Genomic DNA, 27,790 nt, shown 5'->3' on the forward strand with positions numbered 1-27,790 from the left:
GTTTGGATCAAACATAGGTAAGGAAAACTTTACATTTTATATGCTTCTATATTGTTTGTATGTATTACTTACAATAACAAGATGTGTTATTATACAGAAAAAGTTAACAATTTTTAAAGTCTATTTAATAAAAGTTTTAAGAAAGATATATGTATAAGTAAGTCTTGGTACTACTTCAGTTCATACTTAATAATTATGAATCGTATTTCTCTTAGTTATGTAAATTTCAATACTGAAGTTAAATTTTATGATTTAAATTGAGTACAGTACACACAATGTCAAATGGATACATGCTAATAATTCTTAGAATGGTACGTGGATTCAATTATTTTCATTTCTTTAATGACTTTGAACCAAGATGACATAAAGGCATTAGTTTTTTGGTTTGCAAAGGGTAGAAAAGTAGAACATGTAGCATTAGATACTGAGGTCAAGGCAGGAGAGCTTTGAGAAGCAGGTTTTGGATGGGTACAGTAAATGCAGGTTATATATATATATATATATATATATATATATATATATATAAAATATCCCACAATTTTTGCAACCTGTGTTGCTATTCCTTTATTGTTTAGTAAACCCAGATCCTCAGCAGATGAAAACACTTCCACAGTTGGTTAGTTTCCACCATCAGATGGTACAAGTCTGAGCTAAGGGTCTGGAGCTGCCTCACTCATTTGTTGGAGAAATCACTGCCTTAAAAGGTCTCTCATCCCCACTCCCTTTTCATCATTTGGCTCATGATCTGAGCACTGTTGTAGAAATAATGAACACACTGGCTTTCCTTTCACACTGCTTCTATTGAGAACTTTCATCAAAGGATATTGCCACTTGGGGAGAAGGTTTTTAGGGGGTGACCCACTGCTCCTGCTCCCTCTTGGCTAAGGCCGTCATGCTTGAACCTCTCTCGACCTCTGGGAAGCCTTGATTGGGAGTCAGAAACCATTTATTTCCATGGAGTGCTGAGAGGAGAGTCTGATTGCAGTAAATTGAGGATGAGGAATGATTGTGATCTGAGGGACTGTGGCTCTGAAGCACATTTTTTGGTCTAAGAGCAAAATATGGTCGCTTTAGAAAGAGAAAAAATAATCAGAAAGAAATTTTAGCTTGGCTCTCCACATGGAAAATGTTCCTGTATTTTATTGCATGACTTACTTTTTTTTAAAAACATTTTCTCTATCCTGCTCACTTCACAGTTTTTCTTTGCTTATCTTTTACTGGAACACTCTTCCCATCCTCCCTGCTTACCTAATGTTTGTTGCTACCAAACCTCCATGCCCCTGCTTCTGGGAATAGTTCATCAAATTTCCTGTGAGAAGCTTCTTCCTCTGTTGTTTGTCACTGGTTTGGGTGGGATTGACTTCACTCTGAGCTCTAGAGGTGGGCCCAGATCCTTTCCCCTTCGCCCAGGTCACCACGATTGGTTTGAGAACCAACACATAAACTAATAAGAGCCAGTTTGGCACTAGGGTACATTTACTAGGGTTAATATCCAAAAAATATAAGGAACTCATTCAACTCCATAGCAAAAAACCCCAAACAATCAGATTAAAATATGGGCAAAGGAATTGAATAGATATTTTTCCAAAGAATACATACAGATAAACAACAGGTACATAAATAGGTGTTTAACCTCACTAATCATCAAGGAAATGCAAATCAAAACCATATTGAGCCCTGGCTGGTATGTTTCAGTTGGTGGGAGCATCATCCTGTGTACTGTAAGGTCTCAGGTTCAATTCCCAGTCAGTGCACATACCTAGATTTGGGGTTTGATCTCTGGTTGGGGTGTGTATGGGAGGCAACCGATCGATGTATCTCTCTCATGTCAATGTTTCTCTCTCTCTCTCTGCCTTCCTCCTCCCTAAAACAACAGCAAAAACCAAAATGAAATATCACTTCACACCTGTTAGAATAGCTATGATTTTATATATATATAAAAGAGATGAGTGGTGTTGAGGATATGGAGAAAAAGGAACCCTTGGGGGGAATGTAAATTGGTATAGTCATTATGGAAAACAGTACTGAGGTTCCTCAAAAAATTAAAAATAGAACTACCCTATGATCCAGCAATCCCACTTTTGGGTATATATCCAAAAGAACTGAAATCAGGATCTTGAAGAGATATTTGCCACTCGCTTTATTCACATTTGCCAAGATAAGGAAACAATCTAAATGGCTTTCTACAGATGAATGGATAAAGAAATGCGTGACACACACACAGTGAAATATTACTCAGCCATGGAAAAGAAGAAAATTCTGTCATTTTCTTTAAAAAAATTTGTTTTCTTTATTGATTTTAGAGAGAGAGGAAAGGAGGAGAGAGAGAGAGAAACATCGATGAGACAGGACATCAATTGGCTGCCTCTTGCATGCCCCCCACTGGGGATTTGGCTCACAACCTGGGCATGTGCCCTGACTGGGAATCAAACCGGTGACCTCTGATGCTCAATCACTGAGCCACACCGGGCGGGCAAATTCTATCATTTTCAACAATGTGAATGGACCTTAAGGGCATTATGTTATGCTAAGTGAAATAAGTCAGAGAAAGACAAATACTGTATAGTATCACTTATATGTGGAATCTACAAAAGCCAAACTCATGGAAACAGAGTGTTATGATTTAAGGATCATGAGATATTGGGAGCCAAGGACCCTCTATTTGGTTATCAATATAACAGAATTCGTCCAGAGAGAGGGAGAAGGAAGACTGACTGAGGTGATACTGGCCTTATGAGGTGGCCAGGGTGAGCTCTCCACCATTCTACCAACAGTAGGAGGCTCAGCACAGAGTGCTGTATTAGCCACTCTGCCTGGGTTAGTAAGTTGCTGAAGCAAGCTGAAATAAACTTGCTCACAAACTCTAGAAATAATTAGGACAAGTACCAGGGGAATCAGAAGTCCTACAATAATGGTGGCTGCCAGAGTCAGAGAAATGTTTCAGAATTTAACCCCCTGGCTAGTGATACACACAGATTACATGTGAAATACCAAAGAGTATGCTTTCAGAAACTAAAAGAAATAATGTGGTAACTACACAAAAGATGAGAAACAATTTCAAGTTTAACATTGGACCCTTCAAAAGCGGAATGAACCCAGTTGCCACTGTAGTAAGTTTACTTTCTGTTTTCAATTTATTGCTTTCTGGTCAAATTTAGAATCTTTTCTTGACTAAAATAGTTTTATCTGGGGGTATGTAGCTGGAGCTAAAGACATTTTTTTGCTTTATTTCTCTGTGAGGAACAAACACACACACATATGTATTTTTAACCAGGAAAATTTTTAAACTTGTTTTAGGAAGACAATATTTAGCACACATGTAGTGAAGAGACCCAGGTGTAATACAGGGGTCTTGATTCATAGGAAGAAAAAACATCGATCAGCGTTTATCAGGTATGAGGGTTGGCAAGAGTGGCAACAATGACTATTTAGATTGAAAGTCAGACCCAACTTGTTCCCTTATGGTTGTGTGTTCAGGGCAAGTCAGTGTGATGGACAGATCTATAACTTTTTAAATAACTTTGCCTCAAATTTATCTCCAAATGGAGAAAAATTACTAGTGGTAGTCCTTGGCCTTGTCTGGTTTCATGTTTTTATCAGTGACTTGGATGGAAATATGAAAGCATGCTTGTCATGCTTATCAATGTCACAAAGCTGGGAAGGGTTTAAAATTTTCTTTTGTTTTCCTTTATTGATTTTAGAGAGAGAGGAAGTGAGGGGAAGAGAGAGATAGAAACATTGATGAGAGAGAACATTGATTGGCTGCCTCCTGCATGCCCCCCACTGGGAATCGGGCCCACAACCTGGGCATGTGCCCTGACAGGGAATCAAATTGGTGACCTCTTGGTGCATGGGTTGACGCTCAATCATTGAGCCACATGGGCTGGACTGGGAAGGGTTGTTTGATGATAGACTCAATGTCCAGAAAGTTCTAGATAGGCTGAAATTTATTTTTATAAATAAAAATTAATAAAATTAAGTATTCAGGATGGAGGAAGTCAATAGAGGAGGAAAGAGGGGACATCTGTAATACTTTCCACAATAAAGATCAATTAAAAAATTAAGTTAGTTAAGATGAAGTCAAGTACATTTCTAATATATCCCAAGTGTAACATCTTTTCATGGAAGAAGCATGAATGAATAGGATGAGGAGGCTGCTAAAATATTAGTACAATATGAAACTGTAAGAACACAAGCCTTTTGTCCAAATTGAAGCAGAACAGGGTACTACCGTGTGGTTGTATTCTGATCATGCCTGAGGTATTGTTGAAAAAGTCAGTCCCAGAGTGGTGGAAGAAAGGATGGAGACAGATCTGAAAGCCATGTGAGTAAATGTAGAGTTCAACATGTTAGAGACGTTTCTCTGGAAAAGAGAGACTTTTTCCAGGAAAAGAGAATCTTTAGGGAGCACATGACAGGTCTAGTCAATTCCTTGGGAGGGGAGGCTAGGGAGGGTGCCTGTTGTTATTTTTTCTGCCTCCAGAGGGCAGAAACAGGACCAGTGGGGTTAAGATGCAAGGAGGCGGATTTTAGAAGATGGCTTAGACTGAGCTGTTGAGAGTAGGTTGTCTTGGCAAGATGCGTTTTTGCCTTTTCCTGGTGGTGTTCAGGCTGGGGCTGGCTGTTTAGCTATCATGGACATGGTAGCAAAGATTCTGCTTTGGGAGGGATCTGGCTGAAAACCTTTAGCTCCCTATCAACCCCATGATTGTTTGAGCCCTCACAGTTATTCATTCACCTTCTACATGAATAGTTCTGATAAAAGTGTAATAGATGTTCTTGTTTAAAATGACTTACACATGTATATATTGAGCTGCAGTTTGCCCTTGTCTTGCTTTGAACAATAGAAAAGAAGGTGCAACTACAGCTTTTACTGGTTAAAGTGTTCTGGAGAAATGTGTTTAATTGAAGTGGCAATGTTGTTCTTGGATTGAATTAGTGGCTAATGTAGTTGTCCTTTACTCTAGTTAGTACTCCAGTAAATTCTGAACACTCTTCAAAATACGATTAATTGGATTTTTGTCAATGTTCATCTTGAAGGCTGTATCAGATCTGGCTCAGGATTTTGGAACAAAAAGTAGATGCAAAGAGTTAATGCCCTCAATCTAAGGTCAAGATTGGGTTTTAAGATTAGAGGCAGGACTGAGCCTGCTTGTGAGAATCTAGCAACTCCAGCTATTGGCAGAGGAAGGATACTGAGACTGAGAACCTAGCTGGGTCTTCTACATATTACATATTAGTAGTCACAATGATCTTTGCGGAAGAGGTTTAAATTTAAAAAATTTTAGACTTACATAAGTATTCAGAGGTTTAATGGTTTGAGACCTTTCCAATGCTAGTTTTAAAACTCATGATTTCCAAAGTGTTAAAGTTGCATTTTGTTGTTGTAATACAAGTTATTTGAGATCTGGAAGTATGATTTCAAATTAAAAAAAATATATATACAGCTCAGCCTATATTTCATGGGCAATGAAAGGGTTTAATGTCTGTATATTTTGTTATAGGCCTTAACTTTCAGGCATCTTCATTTGGATGTTCATTTTTATATTTGGGCAAATCCTAAACTACTTTTGGAGCCAAGTATATGTTATGACTATGGTTCCATAATTTTGGATGTAGGGTGGCAGGTGACTTGGGGTTTCAAAACTAGGTTATAATACTCATTGCCTTGGGTTGAGGCCCCTTTTCCCATTTCCAGAACCATCACTCTGGTTTAAGTCTTCAACCTCTCCCATGACCCTCTGATATGGTTTGTTCTACATCTGGCTGCTAGAATAATCAACCTTGAAACCTAAACCAATCACTTGATGGCTCTGTAACACCCCGCCTTGTAACAATCCCTCCCCCCGCCCCCCAACATTTCTCATTGTATTATCTATCCTATTACAACCCTCCAGGAAAAACATTACTCATTCATTCAAGAATAAACCAATATTTATTTATTGAGTATTAGGTGCTGACAGTTTTTAATCCTCACAACAACTTTAGTAGGAGGGCAATTTTGACACTTAATAAATAAGAACACCCAGGATCAGAAAACTTCAATACTTGCCCAACGTCATTGGCTTTTGTCCGATTATAATTTCCATGCTCTTTCTACTACACCATATTTCCTCTCACTTTGCAAACATCTATATTGGGTTTCTGTTCTGTGCCAAAGCTGGTGTTAGGATAAGAAGACAACTGAAACACTGAGATCATATATATGAACATTTAAAATTTTAAGGTATGTTGTATACATCGACTCTTCTTTTATATTTATTTATTTAATCCTCACCCGAGGACATTTTTGCATTTATCTTCAGATAGAGTGGGAGGGAGAGAGGAAGAGAGAGGGAGAGAAACACTGATGTGGGAGAGAGACATTGAGTGGTTGCCGCCCACTCGACCCCAACCGAGGCTGGGGACAAACTGCAACCAAGGTATGTGCCCTCAGTGGGAACCAAACCCGAGTCTCCCTGGATCGCAGGCCGGTGCTCTAACCGCTGAGGAGCCAAACCGGCCAGGGCAAGACGATTCTTCTTAATTAGAACAAATTAAGTCTAGGGGAAGAAATAGGCAGACACAATTTTGTCTTCTGAATTTTTCTTGCCTACTTTTACTTCTTTTGCCAACCTGTCATTCAACTTTGAATTTAACTTTCCATTCTTTCAAGTTTGCCCATTTTATCTTGTCATTCAGTACTTCTACATACTTTATGATTAATTTATTCAACAAACATTTATATTGGGGTACTATATTCAAAGCACAATGCTAGGTTGATGCTAGGGATACAAAAATGAGCAAGACCCATTCAAATGGAAGAGATAAACAATAACTTCAGAACATGTGAGAAAAACTAAAAAGAATGATGAGATTGTGGGTAAAAGAGCTATGAGACTGCGGGGAGGACGGGAGTGATTTTAGTTGAAGCTTAAAGATGAGTAAATGCTCTTAAAATAGGGTAGAGGAAGAAATATGTTCCTGACAAAGTGAAACCACGTACAAAGGGACAGGACAGAGGTGTGCTTGGAAGTCATAACAATTCAGCCGGGGGCCATGGCTCAGGAGTTGCAAAACCAAAAGCTTTTTTTTTTCTTTTCCATGTAAGACTATGACCTAGGATTGGAACCCATGTTTTAGCGGGAACTGAACCCAGGTCTCCATGGACCGCAGACTGACTCTCTAACCACTGAGCCAAAATGGCCAAGGCGGAACCCATGTTTTAGAAAGATGGCTTCAAGAGGCCCTTTGGGTATATTTGGGAAAATAAGCCATTTAGGAGGGAGAGCATCATTTACCTGAATTCACCATTATCCCTAACACTTCCAAAAAAAGAATCGCAAATTCCACAAGGAAAGGAACTATTTCTCAATATTTTTAAATGTTTTTCTGGGCTTTAATACAGTACTATGCACAATAATTTTATCTGATAAATGGTTATTATTTATTTATTTATTTATTTTTTATTTTTTTTTTATCCTCACCTGAGGACGTTTTTCCATTTTTTGTACAGATAGAGTGGGAGGGAGAGATAGGAAGAGAGAGAGGAAACATCGATGTGAAAGGGACACATCGAGTGGCTGCCACCCGCACAACCAACCAGGGCCGGGGACAAACTGCAACCGAGGTACATGCCCTTAGCGGGAACCGAACCCGGGTCTCTCCGGACCACAGGTGGACGCTCTAACCGCTGAGCCAAACCGGCCAGGGCTATTTTTTTAGGTCAATGACAGTAATATATTGTCTCTGGTCACTACTGAGTACTGCTTTGTAGCCTAATAGTTGAGGCTGAATGTAATGATTCAGAATACCTGGGGAGGGAAGGAGGGAAGGAGCCTCTTTGGGACAACTTCTCTTGTCTCCTGGAAAATTTGAGGGGTGAAAGGGATGCAGTTGGTTAAGCATTTTGAGATGGTGCAATAGGACACATCACATTTGATTTAATTAATATAAATTCAATAGTTTTCTAATGAGTCCTATTGTGGCCAATGCATTATGCCATGTTTGACGGATACAGATGGATATGAGTAAGGAACAGTTAGTGCACATTGGTTACTGAAAAGGGGAAATAACATTTTAACTTTGATATAATAAAATCTGTTTACAGTATGCTAGCCTGTGAACATAGTGCTGTGGGAAATAGAGAAGGCGGTGACAAAATAGCTCACGAGATTGTTGTCGGGATTAAAAAAAGTTAATGCGTGTGTAAATAAAAAAAATGTCATAGAGTCTCAGTCTAATGATTATTCGGCAAACACTGCAATTATATTGGTATTCGGCGATCTTTTGCAGAACTTGCAGCCCTCGCCTTTAAGGAGTTGCTAGTGCCTCTAAGCCTCAGATTTCTTTAGTGTGGCTGAACCCAAATAAGTTTTTTGGTCAGTTACGCAGGCCTAGGGGTCAAAAGAGGCTCCCACAGCTCCAGCGAATCTCAGATTGCGGCGGCGGTTATACTCGGTAGTTTACGGTTGTGGGCGGGCCCCAAATCCCCATGTGGTCCCGACATCATTGACATGGCGGAATCCCCCATCAAACCCTCCTGGTAGTTATTTGAGCAGCGGCGGCTGGAGAAGGAGGAGGAGGAGGAGAAGAGCGGCAGCGGCGGGAGCAGCGAAGGGGGCGGCAGAGATCCTCGGGGCTGCCGGCTGGGAAGGCGTGGGCGACCCGGTGTGTGGCGCGCCCGGAGCCCCGCTTTTCAGCCAGAGGGAAGGTAAGGCGTGCAGAAGCGGGATACGGGGACCCGGACCCCGCGCCTCGGCCGCCGGCTCCGGGCGCGCTGGAAAGCCCCGGCCGGACGCCGAGTCCGCCAAAGTGCATTCCTGTCCCGCAGCGCTCCGGGCGCTCCGGGCTTGCCGGAGAAAACTTGGCGCCACAGTGCTGGGGCGCCCCGCGCTCGCCTGGGTACCCCGGGAACGCAGCCCGGGGAAGGATCGGCCTCCGCTTTGGGGCCGCGTCTGGCCGGGCTCCGGTCCCCCGCCCGTCCCCTCAGCTTGCCAGGGCTTGGAGAAGGGAAAGAAACGGGTAGATTCTTCTTGAAGAAAAAAATCTGGGCAGTGGCTCCCGGCTCGCCCTCCCCCCGCGCCCTCCCCAGCCTTCCCAGCAGATTTTGTCCGAGGAATCCGCTCCCCCTCCCGGAATCTCCGCGGCAGGAACGCGGCCCGGGAGGGGGAGGGCAGCGGGGAGGCCGAGGAATCTTCGACGTGTCACTTTCTGAGGCTGTAGATTTCCATATGGTGGAGGGAGGTGGGCGGGCGTGCGAACTGGGCTGAAACTTGGGGCCCGCCTCTCCGCGCCGGGCGGGGGCGGGCCGGGACCTGGGACCCGCGGATGCTCGCGGGGAGGGTCCCGAGCCCGCGCCGGGCCCCCGCCCCCGCCCCCGGCCCGGCCTCTCCGGGACACTCCCCGCCTCGCCGCTGGCCACCTCCGGGCGCGCCACGTCCTCCCTCCTGTCCTGCCCCCCGGACTCCCCCCCGGGCTGGGGGCGGTAACCGGCGGCCGCGGCGGGACTCGGCGAGCCAGGCGGCTGGAAGCTCGGGCGGGGGAGCGGGGCGCGGCGGGAAGGAGCGGGGCGCGGCGGGAAGGAGCGGGCGACCCGGTGTGTGGGCCATCGCAGCTCCGGTCAGTCGGTCACCCCCAGGGGCGCCCCGGTCGGGGGTGGGGCGGGCGGGAGGAATCCGTACCCGGAGGCGGCCGGGAGGGGCCGCGCGGACCGTCTGGTGCCGGCGGCGGGGCGGGGGCCAGTAGGCGCGTGAAGGGCCTGTCACTCGGTGCGGAAATTGGGGCCTCGGGCTGTGTCCGCGAACTTTAACAAAGGTCAGGTCCCGGCGCCCGGTGCGAGCCCTAGCACCCGGACCTGGTGCGCCGGGAGACCGGGCAGGGCCGCCCCGCGACGCCGTTGGCGGGGAGGCTTCCAGGAGTGCGCGGTTGGGGTTGGAGCTGTTCGAATCTCCTACCCTGCCATCCCTGACCAAGGGAAGCAATGGCATTTCATCCAAGCCAGTACCCTTTGCAGACTTCCTTAAAAGTTACAACTTTTTCTTTCCTCTTCAGCCCAGCCTTTTCTTGAAACAGAACTTGGAATTAGGCCAGGATGGGCCGATGTTGGGGCCCTAAATCCACACGTTTATCTCTCCATCCTTGTTGGTTTCTAGTCTCCCTCCCCTTCTTCCACCCAGGCTCAATCATTTTTTTTGGAACGGGCGACGTCTTTTGTTGGGTGGGCACCCCCTTGATTACTTGTCTGTTTATTTTTTAATGTGCAGTTAATTTGATTTGCATTTTCTTCAGTTTCCAGGCCCTGCTAAGGAAAGCAAAGGGAGAGGGAATAAGCCACTTTTTTTTTTTTTAAGTATGGAGAGAGGTGGGGCATTGGGAAAGGGGAGGCACAGTGGTTATGGGCAAAGAGTCAGAGGGAGCAGACAGACCCGGAAGAAAAGGAATCTGCTCTGGAATAACACTTATTTTTGAGGCCTCAGGCCTTGGGCAAAAAGACACCACTCTGTTCTGATTTCTGCTGCCTGAGTTGCTCTTCCACTCTTAAGTTAAGGCTGTGAGTCTAGAGGTCTGGGTCATAGCAGCCTATGACCCTGGTTTTGTGCTTTGGGTGGGGGCCCTTGGTTTCCCCCCTTTTTTGGAAACTGCCTGTGTGGACCCAGTATTCACTGAATTTCCTGGCTCCCTGGGAGCAGCTGTTAGTGAGGGTAAAATCTTTGGGCATGTTTCTGTCCCTGCAAGGGAACTTCACCCATGAAGCTGTTATAATTCTCACTTTGTTTAGACACTAGAGGATCACCCACAAGCTGACTATGAATGAGGCATAGCTGGTTTGAGAAAAAGTCATTAAAAATTGTCCTTAAATTTGCATGTGCTTTGAAAGTGTTTTGGTTTAAATGCTTTTAAGAGAAAAAACTCATCTGTAAAGATAGTGTTCATTTAAAAGAGATGTTAAAACTGCAAGATATCATCATGGAATAGGGGGTTGTAGCTTCTAATTACAGTATATACAATTTCAGAAAGATATTCCGGTAACCTTTTAAGACAGGCTTTATAAATAGCTCACATCAGACCATGGCTATATTGCAGAGCCAGTCTTCTGGGGTTTCGGGAAGAATGCTTGGGATCAGTTAGGAAGCTCTAGGAACCTAGGTAGTAGTTTACTCAGTAAGATTTTGTGCCCCTTTTGCTTAACACTTAATTTAACGTGGTGGAATTTGATAGCATTCTTAGAAATTAATCAGAGAAACCTTCCTAAAGTTTTCAGTTTTAGAAAGATGAGGCCCAGGGAGGGGAAGTGACTTGTTCAGGGTTACCATCACAGATTAAAGTCCAATATGGGATTGTAATAACAGCTACTCTTTCTTGGATATCTAACGTATACTAAGCACTGTGTGTTGTGCTTTACATGTTATCTCATTACAATTCTAATAACAGTTTTTCAATTTAGATGATGTTATGGACATTTTACAGACAAGGGCATTGAGGTTCATAGAAATTAAGTAACTTGCATAAAATCACATAGCTACCAATCAATGGCATAATAGAATTTTCTTTGATGGTGGAAATAGTTCTGTATCTGTGTTATCCAATATGGCAGCCATCAGTCACATGAAGCTGTTGTGGGTTTGAAATGTGGCTAGTGTGGGGACTGAGGAAATGCATTTAAAATTATTTATTTTTAGTTATTTTAAACTGCTACTTGCTGCTAGTGGTTACCATATTGGAGATCGCAGTGTAGAACTCTTTTGACTTCCAAATCTATTCACGATTAACTGGGTCATATTGCTTTTTAGATCTAGTTCAGTTTTCTTTTTTCCATACCAGTAGGAAGGAGATGCTTAGATTCAGCTCTTAAATGGAATTTCAGTGCTGAATCATCTATAGCTCAAGTTTGCTTTCACACTTTGAGTGGATCAAATAAGCACATTATTTGTTGTTTTTTTAAATGCTTGCTTGTCATAGTAAAAACTAATGGACAAAAACTTTAAATTACATTTTCTTGTTTGGTTGAAATAATTGTTTATAGGAATTGCTGAAAAGGCAATTCTCTTGTTGGTTATTTTAATGTAATAAAGGAGTATAAATAGGAGGTAATATGAAAAATCACTAATTGGGAGTTAGGAAAAAAAAAAAAAAAAAAAGACCCCCTAATACCCATGTTCTTTGGGCGATTCTTTTCAAATGACTTCATAAGTGTCAGGTAAATAATATAGCCAAACCATCATTCAATTTTTGTTATGTAGCTGCATAATTAATCTGAAGGAGTAAAATCATTGCTTTACTATCTAAGACTAAAATTCAAATATAAAACACCAGATTAATCTATGATTTGGGAAGAATATACTTAAGATTAAAACAAACAGCAAGAAGGATTCTTCTGGTGGCAAATGGTCAAATAGTTTTATGATTAGAGGATTTAATTTAAATCAAATGTATTTTAGAATTTATTTACTAAATGAATTCTAAAAGGAATTTCAACAACTTCCTAATTTTGTGAGAAATAGTGAAAATTCCAACCACTGTTAAAGTAAGCACTCATTTATCTGAATTCCATCCATAAATATCTAATAACCCAATATCTTTTTCTTTGTTTTCGCATACTACCTCAGGAAAAGACAGTGATTACTCTTTTTTTTTTTTTTTTTTTTTTTTAGTATTTTTAAAGAGGTAATGTCTAGGTTCACTATAAATGTTTCTGAATCTGCTGTACCTTCTATAGTTAATGTACTGCCCAGGGATAATTGCATTTCATAAATCTGAACCTAGAAAGTTATGATCCTGAGGACCTACACTACTGAATCAGTTTCAGATATTTTGTATTTTAGTGTTATGTGAATTTTGTGACCTCCAGCTCTTTGAAATTTATAAATTCAACTATAGGTGAGGAAGGTACCCATCAATGAGACTGAGCTGAAACAGCCTTTTCATACCCATTGCTGCCATTGCTGACTGTAGGGAGCATAGTTATTTTCAAGGAACAAAGATGAGAGAAACATGTTATAAATAGGATTATTGTGTTCTCTTGAATGTGAGAAATATAGGAAACTAGATTTTACTCATGATGTATTGTTCCATTTGTAGGACATCAAGGTGCTTAATACAAATGAGAGACAGCAAATCTTAAAAGATAAAGATGTTGAAATGATGGGCAAGGATTCGAAATCTTATACCTCTGGTAAGGGCCACGTTTGAGCATCAGTTGGAAGTCAGACTAGTCTGTCAAAGACTTGACCTTTTAGCTGTGTGCCTTTGATAAACTTCTGACCACTCTTTGTCTGGTTTTCCTTATTTTAATGTAAGGAGAAAACATCTTGCATATGATTTTCAAAAGGTTGTTGCAAGGAATTAATGAGTCAGTGTATTAAAAAGTGTTTGGTAAAGTCTTATACAAACTCCATAATTCATTATATTCCAGAGTTTAAAACTGAGCTCTTCCTAGTATTACTTTGTGTTTTCAGACACCTCCAAATTGTGTTTGGACAGTTTGAAAACTCATTTATTTATTTATTTTTTTGTGATGAGTAAATAGTTTTAAGTTTTAGATTGCTGTTTCATTTTCTCCCCACTCCTAATGGAACAGTTTATTTGTGACCTCTCAAAAATTGTACTGTACATAAATTGTCCTAGCTTTGATTTTGTGACTTTTTTCCTTAGATGTGGCCTGTAGCTAGCTAGCATTGCTAAAGTGGACAGGACAGTTTGCTTGACTCAGGGTCATTTTTGAGGTGAAAGGGAAAAAGTACAGTGCCTTAGAGGCAACGCCAATATTGAATGATAGAGGCATGCTGTAGTCCTTGTATAATAGCCTCTTATTTGAGCTTTCAATAATTATAGCTGGAAGTGGGGGAAAAGAATCCTTTTCAGCATAGGGACTCTTTGCAACCTACCTGTTTCCACTTTAGGGATTATAATCTTCACATTAATGAGGCTAATCCATGAAGTTAGAATTTTTGTGGCAAGGCATTCTTTTCAAGCAAACCTTAGTTCTCATCCTTACAGCTACTGTGAATGTGTTTAAGTGGTTGAGAAGTTTTATCCTTTGGTGTACCCTGAATGCCTTTGAATATAGGAAAATATTTGTAAGCATATATATGTATATATTGCCTTAAACCATGCAGTATGGTATTATGTATTTTAAAAAGGCAGAATGCTTGAATCATTGTCCCTAGATAGAGGCAGGCTTCTATAGAAGTTAGGTACAGGTTCATGTGGGAGGGGTGAGTTGATGGTTGGTACCTGAGCTTTTTGCAAGGTACAGCCAATGAGAGGTCAGTCCCTAGTCATAAGCTTATCCAGATGGGAGCTGTGTATGGTGTAGGTTTTTAGTGTTAAGGATCAGCCTTTGGTGACCAAAGGTATGTGGGGTGGGGGTGGGGACAAGGGGTTGGGAGGTCTAATAAATCAGGTTAGATTGTGATTAGCCATTGCAGGTAGGGATGTTTCTCAATTTAAAATTGGGAAAAATATAGATATAAAATCGGATCAATCCTTGAGTCTTTCTCTCTTTTTTGTTTCTAGTTGAGATATGCAAGTTTAGCATTCTGCATCTCTGGGATTGTAATTTTGATACCCTTGGGTGATGAGATGCCCTTGGCAATAGTCACTGTCAATTCTGGCATTGGCTCCTAATATGTTTTGTTTCTATAATATACCTGCTTGTTAGTTTTTAAATAATTGGAGGGAGAAAATTTTAGTCAGATGGTGTTGAGCCAAAGTTAGCATTATTTGAGATTCTGTAAGTATCAGTGTTTAAAATGTCACTTGTATTAAATTATTATATTTGAGTTTAAAATGTAATTTTACTTCATTCACTTGTTTATTGACTCAGAGGGCATTTATTGAGTTCCTAGACTAGGTTCTTTGTTAGTGGAATAATCTACTCTGTTCTGACTTTTTTTGGCAAATGGCAAGGCATTTTTGTTTACTTACAGGGGTACTTTGCTCATATTTTTGGAATGTTGTGTAGAGAACTGTCTACCACCAACTCCTAGGGCAGGATGGTGGCAACTTTAATTCTTTGCTCCTTTCTGAAATTTGAAAAATGTTAAAACTGAAGCACCTACACGCCAGGTTAAAAACTAAATTTTTATTAGGTTAAGGCTTCTGATACATTTCTGTTTTGACTTTAGGAGATAAAGATTTTTATAAAGGCAACCAATCAGAAAAATTTAAACTAAGTGGATATAATACTAACTTTTAGTTAGTATTATAAAATTATAAAAAGCTCTCTGTTGAAATAGTTATCTAGAAAATTGTCTTTATACATGAGCACTGCAGTATGTTTAAGAAATAAATGAAGATTCTAAACTCCCAGGAAATAACATGATTTAATTTATTCTTAAGGGACTCAGATTCTCTACAGCTGGTGAAAGAGGGGTCTTTATTAAAAAATAACTCCATTGTTCTGGATGTAACTAATTAGGGATCTGCAATTATCCAGGCAAGTCTAGCATAAAGTTTGGCTTCCTATTCTGTATGAAAAAGTTTTACTGTAACAGAAGTTTAAATAGATCATAAGGGGAAATATTTACCTAATTAGGAGAACAAACCACTTTTAAGCACCTTGAAAAAAAATCAATTGACTTAGAAGCCATGTAAAAGTGCAGAATGGGTTGAAGCTAGTTCTACTGCTGGACTTTTTTTAGATATGTAGGGCCCCCTTGGAATGCTGTGAAGTAAATGTTGATTTACTCAGTGTCATCATGTGAACTAGGAAAAGTTTACCAACAAAAGTTAGTTCTGTATTTTTGTTTGAAAATAAATCACAATAACAAGCAAATAATCCAACCCCATCTCACTCCATCCCCACCGACAGAATCCATCTATGTCTATGGATTGTTTTGGAGGTTTTCTGTTGACTTTTGTCTTTTGTAGTTTGTTAATTTCTTTTGTCACCTGTGCATATTTGATGGCAGACTGGTGAGAGCAGGTGTTAAAGATTTAAGAACATCTATCTCCTGCCTCTGGATTTTGGGCAGAGTTGTAGAAAGTCCTGTGAGTAGTAGAGTTGTAAAAGTCCCGTGAGTAAGTATTTAAATAAGCTTATTATGTCCTCTCCTGCTCCACTTTTACTAAAGGAATACCTTCCTGGGCAGGTTAGTTCCAGGTATTGTGTGAACTGACAGAAGGATACATTTCTTTTAAAATATCTCAGGATAGCTCTGGGCGATTTTGCTTTGCTGTTAGTGCATCAGCGGGCAGACGGAAGGGTCGGGTGGACAGAAGGATAGTGGGCTCAATTGCTGTCAAGGGCACCTCACAGACCTGGGTTGCTGGTTCAATCCCTTGTCCTGGTCTGGGTCATGCAGGAGGCAACCAATCAATGTGTCTCTCACATCGCTGTATCTCTCTCTCTCTTTCTTTCTCTGCTCCTCTCCCTCCCTCTCTTCCGCTCTCTCTAAAAATCAGTGGGAAAAATATCCGCCAGTGAGGATTAACAAAAAAAAAAAAAAAAAAATCTCAGGATGTCTTACATCCACTTACTCAGACGTGAAGTTTTCTAGCATGTGACTTTTTTTAAAATTTTTATCCTCTCTCGAGGACATTTTTCCATTTTTTATTCAGATAGAGGGGGAGGGAGAGAGAGGAAGAGAGAGAGAGAAACATCGATGTGAAAGGACACATCGAGTGGCCACCACCCACACAACCCAACCAGGGCAGGGGACAAACTGCAGCCAAGGTACATGCCCTTAGGGGGAACCAAACCCGGGTCTCTGTAGACCACAGGCTGATGCTCTAACCGCTGAACCAAACCGGCCAGGGCTCTAGCATGTGACTTTTTAGGGATCATCTTGACCAGGTTTTACAGTGCTAGTTTTATGTGTAGGATATTTAATAATTTTAGGATATTCTCCTTTATCTCTTATATTTTAAAGTACTTTTTCAACAAGTTCTGTGTCTTCTATGTTAAAGAATAAAATATTAAAGTCCTTAGATATTGCTGTTTTTGATATATCTGTTGTGGTTTTTCTTAGGAAAAATAACTGGTTTAGAGTAATGAAAGTAAATATTTTGAATTAATGAACCAGAAAAATACTTAAAAGTATATTGAATTGGAACACTAGTGTATTGGTGTGGCGAATGTGAAAATGTACAGCCACTGTGGAAAACAGTTTTGCTGTTCCTCAAAAAGCTAAGCATAGCAATTCTGTTCCTAGGTATATACCCAAAGTAGTTGAAAGCAGGGACTCAAATACTTGTACAGTGTTTACAGCAGCATTATTTAGGATATCAAGAGGTGAAAACAACCCAAATGGCCATTCACAGATGAATGGATAAACAAAATGTAGTATATACATACAGTGGAATATTATTCAGTTATATAAAGGAATGAAATCCTGACACATGCCATAATGTGGATGATCCTTGCAAATGTTATCTATTTGAAATGAGCCAGACACCAAAGGGTAAATATTGTAATGTTTCCGCTTATATGCAGTACCTAGCATAGGTAAATTCATAGGGACACAAAGTAGAATAGAGATTCCCAGGGGTAAGGGGGATAGGAATTATTGTTTAATGGGTACAGAGTTTCTGTGTGGGATGGTGAAAAGTTCTGGAAATGAATAGTGGTGATAGTTACACAACATTGTGAATATACTTAATGCCACTGAATTGCACACTTAAATATCGTTAACATGGTAAATGTTTTGTTATGTATATTTTACCACAATAAAAGAAAATGGAGCCCTGGCCGGTTTGGCTCAGTGGTTAAAGCATCAGCCTGCGGTCCTGAGAGACCCGGGTTCGGTTCCCACTAAGGGCACGTACCTCAGTTGCAGTTTGTCCCCGGCCCTGGTAGGGTTGTGCAGTGCGATGTGTCCCTTTCACGTCGGTGTTTTTCTCTCTCTCTCTCTCCTTCCCACACTATCTGAACAAAATATCAAAAGATGTCCTCGGGTGAGGATAGAAAAAAAAAAAGGAAATATTGAAGGAGATTTTTACGCATGTTCTGTTTGCCTCTGTTTGCCCCATGGTCAACACTGTACTGCTGTGTAGAAAAGTCAGCTTTTAGTTCTTTCCTTCCTCCTCCTCCTCCTGTTCCCCCTCCCCCTCCCCCTCCCCCTCCCCCTCCTCCTCCTCTTGCAGTGCGAAGGGAGATTTCCCCTAGGCCATTTACGGAGATCAGAGTTGCCTTATTTTATTAACTGATTTGAATTTAAGGGGAGACTATCTAAAAGAAGTAGATCTCTGGAGGAAAAAAACCACATTTTAATATTTAGATGAACCAGGTAGTTTTGTCCACAGACCATGTAGGCACACACAGATAAAGGTAATCTATCCTGAATATCACTTGAGTTATTTAAAAACCAGGGAGTAGGAAATACAGTTAGACCTGTTATATTTACTGACCTTCAAACATTCAATTCAAAAAGTAGGAAAAACTTTAATTTGCACTTAGAGAAGTAGTCTAAGTCATCTCAGTTAGTACTATGTCGGAAATGCATTAGGTGTTAACATTCTTCTTCCTTAAACCAAAACAAATTGGAAGGGGATGGAGTGAAAGAAAGCAAGCATGGCATATTCACCTAAACTTGTCTCTAGCATCTAATAATTTTGTAGAAGTTTCTGCTTTCTGAGTGGTCTTTTGTTGTTGTTGTTTAGGGGTTTTTGTTTTTGTTTTGAGATATTGATGTTGAGTTTGGGTAGATCACTTATGAAAAGATTGGGCAGCTTCACGTCGATGTTTCTCTCTCTCTCTCCCTTCCTCTCCCTCCCTCCCACTCTATCTGTACAAAAAATGGAAAAATATCCTCGGGTGAGGATAAAAAAAAAAAAAAAAAAGAAAAGATTGGGCAGGATTTTTAAGTAATTGGCTACAAAGCTTAAACACCAGTTGTAAAGTGCATGTTGGGAATACTGAAAATAGACACAAATTCACATGGAAAGATTTATTTATATACAAATAACCAGTTATAGGGAAAAGTACATATTGAGTACTATACAGTATGTGCTTCCCAAAACAGTTTATTAATTCCTGAATTCCTGGAAAACAGTATGAAGTTGCAAGGGTGTGATGCTAGTGTGTATGCTTGCTTTGCTCTCCATATGGACATGTTTCCTTTGCTGTATATGTAAATGGCTTCCACACCACAGTGGGCCATTTTTTTGGTTTACTAATTACTCTAAAGGTGGGATCATTAGCAACTGATATCAAAAATTACTGAGAGTCGAGGTCTCTTTATATTTAGTAGAGATGTGGAGAATTATAATGTGCTGACAGAGCAGTTGATTTTTGGCCTATTCAAAAGAAGTGTCACATTCTATTTTGCATATCCTCATTATGTTCTAGAACCATCATTTTAGATAATTTATCTTTTTCTTTAAAGTCTTGTACTTTATCTATACTTTTCAGAACACTTGTCCTTTTCAGTGTTGTCTGGTTATCTCTGTCACCCTTACTTGAGTGCAGGGATGATTACTGATTTAACTTAGGGTCTTTCATGGTGGTGAATGCATAGTAAATGTTCACTGCGTAGATGGATGGATAAATGGATGAACTCCAAGGTTGAATGTGCCATTTAAACTTAGTACCTCTCCTCAGGCACTTCTAATGAAGTTGATCTCTTTGAAGCATGGGCCATGTTGTAGACCTTTTTGTTTCTGTAGTTTATCTGAGGTTTTTTCATGGTAGGGATGTAATAAATATTAAACACAACAAAGGCATGAGTTACCTTCAGTGCAAACCTAGCCTTTCATTTATTGCTCTTTTAAAGAAAGTTCTGCAGATTATATGTGGGCTTTTTTCATGTCTATATCAGATTGCTAATTGATTTTGAAAATTTGAACAAAAAGCTTTTATTTCTATTCTGTAAGAATATGGCTCTTGCTTTTGTATATTTTCCTTGTCTATTGGAGTCAGTGGGGAATTATAAATTAAGAAACGTATTTTTTGAAAAAGGTAACTTTTCAGTGATTTGTGGTAATTTAAAATGATCCGTTTGTAGGGAAATTCTAGAAGGGAGACATTAAGGGACAGGAAGAAAACAAACAAACAGAATGTGCCTTGAGAGGAGGTGTTGGGTGCCAGCTGAGAGAGCTGATTCTTAGACTAGTGGCCAGAGTCTTTAGTGCTGAACTAAGCCTTGGAGAAGGGTCAAAGAGCATGTCATGGAAACCTGAGGAGAATGGCCTCAGCTATGTGAGGTGGAGTCAGAGCATGTCTGAGAAGAGAGTTTCTTGGAGCATTGTAGGGGTGTGTATGTGGGGGGAGGGTACAGAGGGCTCCTTTTCATTATGTCTGGAGGGAATGTGGAAATTTTCATCCAGTGTTTCAGGTGAATGAGATGATCAGACAAGTTTGGGAAACCCAGGCTTGGGAAACTGGCCCTTTGGGTCATCTGTCCTTTTAACTCTTTTGACCCACTGGCTGGAAAGAAGTGAGGTGGAAGGGGTACTTAGGAGACCAGAGGACTCCAGTCAAGAACTAGGGTAGAATCGAAGTGTTCTCAGATTTTGTCATCTTCGGGGTAAAATGTTGACCAGCTCTTGGCAGTTTAAAAAAAAAAATTTCTTTATTGATTTTAGAGAGAGAGGATAGGAGAGTGAGAGTGATAGGAACATTGAGGAGCGAGAATGTCAACTGGCTGCCTCCTCAGGCCCGGCCCCCGGGGATTTGGTCCACAACCTGGGCATGTGTCCTGACCAGGAATCAAACAGGTGACCTCTTGGTGCATGGGTCGACGCTCAACCACTGAGTCACACTGGCTGGGCTCTTTCTTGGCAGTGATATATAGAAATGAAGACACTTGTCATTTGTACACTAAATTTCCAAACACTGACCACAAATAAGATGTAAAGTGACCAGCAGTTGTCGAGGACCTACCATGTGCCAGTCACTTTCATATACACGCATATGCACACACATACGCATCCATACTCATTTAAACTAACTGTGAGGTAGATATTATTTCCATTTTTCTGCGTGTTTCCAGTATCTGCAGCAGAAGTTGGTGCATATCAAGTGCCCTGTAAATGTGTGTTGAGTGAACTAAGATTAGAAGACATGCTCAAAAGCTCAAAAAGGTGAAAAAGATTCCCTAGACTGCAGAATTTTTTTCAGCTGTATCACACTGCTTCTCAGTAGTTCACATTAAAAATCTTATTTGTATCTCCAGACTTGGAACATTGTTTGTGTTCCCAGGTAGCTGAATGCTAACTGTTACTTGAATGCTTTCCATGTATACGATCTGTCTGTTGCCCAGAAACCTAAACTTTCTCTTTGAAATAATAATAATATTCTGGACATCTCCCAGGAGGGAGGTTTTTCTCAATTGTTTTCTGTAATAGCAACTTTACCTTGGAATGAGAGAAAACAGAGAATAAACATATACTTCACAGAAGATAACATATAAGAAACTCTACATAGTGAATGGGAAAAATCTAGAGCAGCTGGTTAAGAACTGGTGGTAGTGTTTTACTTTATTCAGACATTTGAAAATCTCTGTCGATGAGAGAGTCCTTTTCATTCAGTGGCAGTACAGTTCTGTCCATCTTGTATCCCTCTCCTCAATGCCTTTCATTTAAGTTAATTTATATAAAGATCCTCTACTTATAATTTGCACCTAGACAGGCAAGTCCTCCTATTGCTAACACTAACACTTTTTCTTTTAAGGTGAATAGTTTGTGGTGTTTGGTTTGCACCAAAGGCAGCCCCAGGGATGGGACAGCACAGAACTGACTAGAACTGCCTCATCTCTGTGAGCTCAAAGAGCAGCTCGTGTGGTTAATAAAAGGTGACCTCAGGATTCAGAGGAGTCCTGTGCTTTCCCAGATGGCCCAGGCTAAACCTGGGGAGCTGGCAACCCTAAATGCTTCCTTTGTTAGAAATCATGTAGCTCTTGACTCCATCTTTAGAAAGTGAGTTCATTGGAGGTGAGTTAAGGACAAGGCGCTGAAGTGGGATCTGACTTGCTTTCTTTACTTGTGTTTGTGTGGGTCTTGTGGATGAAGAGGCTAATGAAGATGCAGCCCTGAGGCTGTGTTACCTAAAAACTGTTTTTTGCTAGTTCACAGAAATGCTTCTTATGGCCCAGAGGGAGCTGTGTGCTTCTCTGGGGATTGTGCTTCCAAAGAATGGTGAGGACTGTTAGAACAACTTTCTGTTGTTTCTTAAACTTCTGTGCAGGAGGGAGACTAGAAATGCTAGAACTCTCCAAGGAAGGCAGCACCCCAGAGAAGTGCTCCTCAGTGCTGGGCTGACCACGTCCCACACGCCATGCCTTATCCCCTGTCAGGGCTTCCTGGTGGCGATTCTCACGGTGCACACTACCATAGAATCAAGCTAACTTTCAGGAGTACTTAATTTTTTAAAATTTATTTTATACCCTGAGATGTAAAGGAAACTGTTTTAAGCATCTATAAACAAAGGAATATGCTTTAATTTTAGGATTTGGCATTTTATTTGCTTATATTTTAAATTGCTTGGACCTTCTTTCTACATAACCCTTCATACACTTTTACCACTGTTGCCTGCCTAAACATGGAGATTTCCTTATAATTTTGGATAAGTGACACTAAAACTTGTCCATGTGTGTACATTTATGTCCCAGGAAATTATAAAATCAGTAGCTTTGAGCCTCTTAGGTAGGAAGTTCAATTTTAAAAATGCTATCTTTTTCTTTTGAAAGAGAGTTTACTGGAGGAAGAAAAAGGACTGGGTAACACTTTTTCTTTGTTGTTGGTGACACTATTACAGATGTCCTCCATTCCAACCCCCCCCTTTTGCCCTCCTCCACTTAGCCCTCACGCCTAGCCTTCTCCACATTGTTGTCTTTGTCCATGGGCTATGCATATATGTTCTTTGGCTAATCTCTTCCAGTCGTGTGCCTCCCCCGCTCCTCCCCCCAATCTGTCAATCTGTTCCATGTATCTATGTCTCTGGTCCTAGTTTGTTCATCAGTTTATTTTGTTCATTAGATACCACATAAAAATGAGATCATATGGTATTTTGGTATTTGTCTTTCTCTGACTGGCTTATTTGGCTTAGCATTGTGATCTTCTCCAGTTCTAGCCATGCTATTGCAAAAGGTAAGAGTTCCTTTTTTTTTTTTTTTATTATTATTTTAAAATCCTCACCCAAGGATATTTTTCCATTTATCTTCAGATAGAGTGGGAGGAGGGGAGAGAGAGAGAAACATCGACCTGAAAGAGACACACTGATGGTTATCTCCTGCAAGGTCCTGACCAGGGCCAGGGACCAAACTGAAACTGAGGTAGGTGCCCTTGACCAGAATTGAACCCACAACTCTTTGGTCATTGTGCCGATGCTCTAACCGCTGAGCCAAACCAGCCAGGGCAACAGGTTCTTTTTTACAGCCACGTAGTATTTCATTGTAAATGTATCACAACTTTTTTTTTAATGTACCCATCTACTGATGGGCACTTGGTCTAGTTCCAGATCTTGGCTACTGTAAATAATGCTGCTATGAACATAGGGGTGCATATATTCTTTCTGATTGGTGTTTCAGGATAGCTTTAATTAATAACAGATAACTTAATTTACCTTAAAACTTCTTTATTAATGACGAATCATGATTATTTCTAGGTTTATTTGATTTTGACATATTTTAATCCTGCTATGTGATTACTGTGCTGTAGCTTTAACTGGATCTTAATGATACCTCTGACAATCTGAATAATTTTAAAACTTAGGTTTTTAGATTTTTTTGCCAACCTGGTTATATTAAATTTAAACATGGAAACAATGTTACTTCCTATTTATGTTTCACTTTCCGAGTCTCTTAAATTATTTCAGTGTTCTCAGGAGTTTGTTCAACCCTATCAGGGCATAGCAGCTGGCTAAAAAGAGAAGGAATTGAGCATTCAAATAAATTTCTCTACCAAATTACCTTAGCTTCAGTTCATTTGGGGTAATTTTGGGTCCCAAACGTTTGCCATTAACTTTTGAGTTTTACCAGTTTCCTTGCTTTTGTGAGGGCAGGGATTGTAGGCTCGTGAGTAGAGGAGACTGACTGGGCCAGGGCCTGTGAAGGATGTAGCAGCAGTTAAGGTGAGTGAGTTTGTTCCTATTTTGTTTCACGTGGGATGATAACTTTTCCAAATTCTAGTTTCCACTGAGTCATCGGCGAGTTCAGTAGAGGGACAATTGTATTCTGCCGTCAGATGTTCTGCCTGGCAGATTAATCAAGAGCCAGCCTTTTTTCTTTTATTATTTTTCCTGTGTTAAAACCATTTTAAATATTGACCACTGTGTTTGTATATCTTTAATAACTAAATTTTAGCCAACAAAAAACTTTTATAATATTTTTCATGTAAAAGCATAAAATGATTTTCTAGAAAGTTTATTTGTTAGATTAAAAGGAAACATCTTTTTAGAAATACCATTCTTCATGGGAATTCATTAGTTCTTGTTTCTATATAATAGCATCTTATCACATACAGTTTTCATATGTGGAGGGCATGGGGAACTTACTCATTTAACTTGGAATTAATATTTTTGGAAAGAAAGTAAATTCTTAAGCATCATTTATAATGGGATGGTTAAGGCCCATTGGCTCTGAAACTGAGTCCTGGATTTGAGACCCTACTGGACAGATTTGGTTACATTTCTCAATCTGAAGCTTTGTCTGTTGAAAAGAATTGTTTTTAGGACTATTTGGCCTGGCAAGTGCTTTGAACAAGCTACTCTCATTATTTTATTCACTGACTGCAGACAGATTTAGTTGTTCGACATACTTCTTAATGGGATAATAGTTATTTAAAACTATTTCCCAGCCTGGCTGGTGTGGCTCAGTAGTTGAACATCAACCCATGCACCAAGAGGTTGCTGGTTCGATTCCTGGTCAGGGCACATGCCCAGGTTGTGGGCCTGATCCCCAGTCGGGGGCATGTAGGAGGCCAATCAGTGTTCTCTCTCATCAGTGTTTCCATCTTTCTCTCTAAAACAATAAAGAAAAAAATATTTGTGAATACTAGCCATCAGTTTTGTCTTGGCCTTGCCACTGACTTCTTGAGTGTCCTTAGTTCAAGTGACAACTTTGTAGCTCATTGCTAAAGTCTTAATTGAGCTGTTTACCTTAGTAATTTAAGGTAGTATGGGCATCAAATGAAAGAATATATCTAAGAAGCACTTTGGGGAAACAAAAAGCATCTCTGAATGTAAATGCTTCTTCTACCAATATTTTCCTTCTTCCCTGCCCCCTCAAAGGGAGATTGTCCCCTTTTTAAGTAGATATATGACAACTGTGTTTCCTCTCCTAAGTCTAGGATCAAAGGAAAGTTGTAATAAAGAAGAGTCACTCCCTCCCATTCCCTCTCCCTTTTTTGTGGGTGTTGTTCTAACTGTTTTTAACAGAGAAGATCAGGCCTTGACATTAGTGGGCGAAACCATGGGGCTCCCAAGACCTGCCTTTCATCTCTGGGTCACCACCTCAGACGGTGTTCTTCGTCTCTATAATGGCATAAAGATGACACTGCTGGGGAACAGTGCACTGCGGGTTAAGACCTTGCAGTATTTCTCGAAGTCTTAGCCACTTTTGCTGCTTATTGTTCAGATGTTCTTTTCTTTACAACGGCATAGAAGGTTTTGCAGAGGTGTCAATGACCAGAATAGTTTGCTTTGGCAGTGCCTACATCTCACCAGCTTCTTGTAAATTAGAAAGAAGCCCAACTCCAAAAAAGTAAGAGAAGAAAAATAAAACCGAATTTTAGCTGGTTGTGTACTGGCAGGGTTGTTCCAGACATAAACACAGTTGAATGGAAAGGATAATAGGAATTGGAGCCTGTCTTGCTCCATGAGAGTGAATGCACCAGTGTTAGACCTTAATGCTGGAGGAAAAAAAATAACATTCACCTTTTTTAAAAAAAACAAAACAAAACAAAAAGCAGGCAGTCAGTGAAGGCTTACTGATGAAAATTAAAGGTTAATTTCTTCAGTGCCCCACCTCAGTGCATGCCTTGGGCCATGTTAATAATGACAATCCTATTATTTTCTTTGAGTAGGCAGGAAGTGCTGTCTACACCCATTAGATTTGTTTGAGTGGCCCCTGGCTGGAAATGAAGTAAATTTAATTTTCTAACTTGCAGGAAGAAAAAAAAAATCATACAGTGCTGCACAGAGGTTGATACTTGGGCTGGAATAAAAACTTAAAAAAATTTGATGTTCTTAATTGCAATAGGGACATTTGACCCTTATCCACACTGAAATCATGAATGGGCTTATATGCAAATTGGGTTTGTAGAAAACCTATCTGACTAGTGTCAGACCTGGCTCAGTTCTGGATTTTTTTTTTACCACATGTTTGCAAACTGCCCAGTTTCTCAGATGGCCCATCAGTGGCTGGACACTTACTTGAAGGAATGCTCACAGTTTTATCTCAGAAGATAAATTTGCTTTTCCAAAGCAACATTCATGTTGAAAAATATATTTATTCATTAGGCCAGTCATTTACTTTGTGGTTTCAATAACAAGAAAAAATTGGTATTAATGTCAACAGAGAAAATATATGAACTTTTTCTTATATATCATAATCAATGCCTTTTAGAGTCACATTTCATAATCTAACAGCATACTTGGATTCTACTGCTTTTGTGTCCTTTATTTAAGAATGAGATCTTTTAAAAAAATGAATTTTATAGGAGGTTGGTATCTCTCCTGTAGCTTTACTTTTTCTAATAAGGCAAAAGATTTTTATTGCTATTTTGATATTTGATTTATTGGGATATTCTATTAAAGATTTTCAGTTGGCATTTAATCATTTCTTCTGAGACACCCTGTATCTATCAGATCTTAAGGTGAAGGGATTTGCTGGGAATCATAGTAGCCAGAGCCAGAAGAAGCAGGTGTTTCAGTCTTTGTGTCCAAAGGAGGTAAAAGAAGAAATCATCCTATTTTAATGGATCTGTAGTTTATATCAAATAGAATCTTATGGTATTAGCACCATAACTTTAGGTCATTGTATTTATTTTGCATTGACTAGACATGTAGGACTTTTCCTTTGCTTCTTGAAATGATATATTGGAAAGGAGTTTCTGACAGCTTCATAGGAAAGAATAGTAAACCAAGGGAGTTTTTATGAACACTATGTTTTCTCTTTGTCTTAATTCCTAAAACCTTTAGCAGTTTACATCTAGTGATGACCATATTATTGTCATCAATATGCACATAGTTCATGTTTATTTTCATCATTTATTTGTCACTATAGTACTTACAAGAAGAAGCAAAGCATGAGATCCTCGATCCTTTTATTAACTATAGTATAATATATGTGTATTTTGTAAAATACATTTTATAAAGTACACACGGCATAGTACACCTGCAGGGACATTTTAAAAATTCAATTTATTTTTCATTTTTAAAAGAAAGGGGGCTTTCTAGTAGCCTTTTTCTTTTTCTTTTTTTTTTTATCCTCACCCGAGGACATTTTTCCATTTTTTGTTCAGATAGAGTGGGAGGGAGAGAGAGGAAGAGAGGGAGAGAGAAACATTGACGTGAAAGGGACACATCGAGTGGCTGCCACCTGCATGACCCAACCAGGGCCGGGGACAAACTGCAGCCAAGGTACATGCATGCCCTTAGCGGGAACCGAACCCGGGTCTCTCTGGACCGCAGGCTGACACTCTAACCGCTGAGCCAAACCGGCCAGGGCTTAGTAGCCTTTTTCATACTTTAAGTATCCCAGTGGTTTTTTTTGACACCTTTGAGATTAGTCCTCCTCAGGGCTCCTGACACCATTTGCATCCCATGGTGTGGGGAATTTGAAACTTATGTATAAAAACAGAGTTAAAGGGCTTTGAAAAATTTCACTTCATATTCAGAGAGTGTTTGGGAGTCAAATGTTTTGATTTGACA

General features: G+C 40.2%; 1 protein-coding gene across 4 annotated transcripts in view; it reads left to right on the top strand.

Moving 5' to 3' along the window:
• The first annotated feature begins 8,489 nt into the window (after window positions 1-8,489).
• Window positions 8,490-27,790, top strand: part of FNDC3B (fibronectin type III domain containing 3B) — a 337,457-nt gene continuing 318,156 nt past the window's right edge. For 2 of the 4 annotated variants that reach the window (XM_036243404.1, XM_036243403.1), the window contains exon 1: window positions 8,623-8,692. The gene's annotated coding sequence lies outside the window, so the exon portion shown is untranslated. Of the gene's footprint in view, window positions 8,693-9,577; window positions 9,601-27,790 lie in introns of those variants that run through there. The other 2 variants (XM_036243400.1, XM_036243402.1) reach the window with 2 other exon arrangements.

This window comes from Molossus molossus, unplaced genomic scaffold, assembly GCF_014108415.1.
Source record: "Molossus molossus isolate mMolMol1 unplaced genomic scaffold, mMolMol1.p scaffold_m16_p_5, whole genome shotgun sequence".
In the NCBI taxonomy this organism is placed as follows: Eukaryota; Metazoa; Chordata; class Mammalia; order Chiroptera; family Molossidae; genus Molossus; species Molossus molossus.